The following is a 2,280-nucleotide window of genomic DNA, read 5'->3' as shown; positions in this document are numbered from 1 at the left end:
ATGTAATGAAATCATATTATGAGAAAAAATAATGAAATCGTTTTATTATTAATTAATAATTTTTCTTATTGTACTTAATTAATTAAGAAAATATTAAATTTTTAAAAAATACAGTATTTTTAAAGTTAAAATAAGATTAAACTAACGAAAACCAAAAGCAAAGTGATGGAGAGATAGGACGCGCTTGTATATTGATGATGTAATACACGTAACTGTGGAGAGAACGAAAAGAACCGAATCGAATTAATTAAGTCGGAAAAAAGAAAATGTGCATTATAATCGAGAAAATGCGAGTATTGTATTAATCTTTAAAATAAAATACAATACTAATATAGCCCTATCGTTGAAAAGTTCACTTATTTTTGCTCACCTCGAGTTTTGCTTAGTACAAATGGCTAAAAAGTGCGCAAAATACGTACGGAAATACGTTATTACAGGACCACCTGTATTGGACGACCACCTGTCTAAAAGACCACTTTTTGAAGGAACCGTGGGTGGACAGGTTTTACTGTATATCAAACGTAGTTATTGGTCAACTGCCTTAGAATAACTCTCGGATTAGTTTTTAATTTGGCATTTAATTAGTGGAAACGTGAAGCGTAATCCTTTCAATTTTTAAAATTATAATTTAAATTACTGTACATATGTTTATCAAAAGACATTGAAATGATTCCTTCTAAACCCTATACTCCCGATTATAGCAACAAGATTATGCAAGAGATTTTATCTCTATTCGNTTAACGTTAGTTTGCCATTGAGAAGTACAAAATAAAGCTCGATCCTAAAGATTGTATAAATTATTATTGCAATCGAGAGGAGGAATGATACGGAGTCCCGATTTACATTTCAGACAACAATTTGGGAGGGAATTATTTTGCAGGATTGCAAATACAGAAATGATGGGGAGTTTTTGGAGATATATTTCATAAATCTATTCCTATTTTTAGGAAAGTAGGGAAATATCTTGATGGTAAAGCTTTAAATTTTGCATCAAATATAGAATTAGAAGTAATTGCTGGAAAATCATTTGCAGAGTTTCCAAAATCTTGTTTAAGAGATGTCAGTTATGGAATTAAAGTACAGACAGGATCAGGTATAAAAAGAAAACGAGCAAAAAGATTTAGCTTCTTCTTTTGCCACTGAATTAAACTTAAGGATATTTTTGTTGATTGAAAATACAGATCACCATTATTGCGGCTGTACTAAAAGCAAATTGAATTTATTTAATTAATACTGTTTCCACTCAACTGCTCAACTGGCCATTGATGATAGTCGATTAATAGCAACAATTTCTAATAGTCCAGCACCTATCGAATTTCATATATCTGGCTCTGGTGAAAAATTATCTTGAACACACAAATTGAGCGAAGATCAAGAAAATATTGTAAACAAAGACAGATCAAACATCACAGCCAAGGAAAAATTTAATCCCGTTAATTATTTTTTAAATAGTTTGTTTTCTCGATGCACTGTTTTTTTAAACAATAAACAAGTAACTTCCCAAGTTAATTATCCTTATTGAACGATATTAGATGCATTGCTATTTAATTCAAAAGAAGTGCAAGAAACGTCTATAACAAGCGCATTATTTTTTAAAGATACCGCGGGACATACAGATTCCATAAATCTGTTAGAAGAAAATAATACTAACCGTGGATTAGTTAAAAGATTTAATATTAACAAAGAAAGTAAAGCAAAATAATAGATTTAATCAGACGTGTTTGTGTCAATTTAGCGAAAATGCCTGAGCTTTTAACCAACAATATCTATTTGGGCATTAAGTTAGGAAGACCGAAAGATGATTTCGCACTAATGGCAAATGATGACAAGTATAGAATTATTATTAAAAATGCATTGTTAAAAATGAATAAAGTAGACATTAGTTCGTCTGTTCAAATCGGGATAGAAAAAGTGGTACAAACAGGAATTATAAAAATGCCCTTTTGTAGAACAGACATTAAAGTATTTACTTTAAGTAGCAGTATTCAGTCTGAGTACAGTGAAAACTGCTTAGGCGACCACCTGCATTCGACGGGCACCTGTCAAAACGGGCAAAAATTTCTGGCACCGAATAGTTTACCCATAGAGTCTTCGTATAAGTTACCTGTATTAAACGACCACCTGTGTAACGCGACTGCGGGCATCGATTTTTGGTCCGAAACAATATATAACACCTGTAATAAGCGACCACTTTCGCGAATGTATCTGGTCTAAACTATTGTAAGAACCCATCTCAACAACGTTTCCACCTCCTAATATAATAAATTAGTCTAAACTCTC

The sequence above is a fragment of the Centruroides sculpturatus genome, unplaced genomic scaffold, assembly GCF_000671375.1.
Source record: "Centruroides sculpturatus isolate CEXI.00-Female unplaced genomic scaffold, Cexi_2.0 scaffold318, whole genome shotgun sequence".
Classification (NCBI taxonomy): domain Eukaryota; kingdom Metazoa; phylum Arthropoda; class Arachnida; order Scorpiones; family Buthidae; genus Centruroides; species Centruroides sculpturatus.
Note: the sequence above shows the minus strand (reverse complement) of the source record.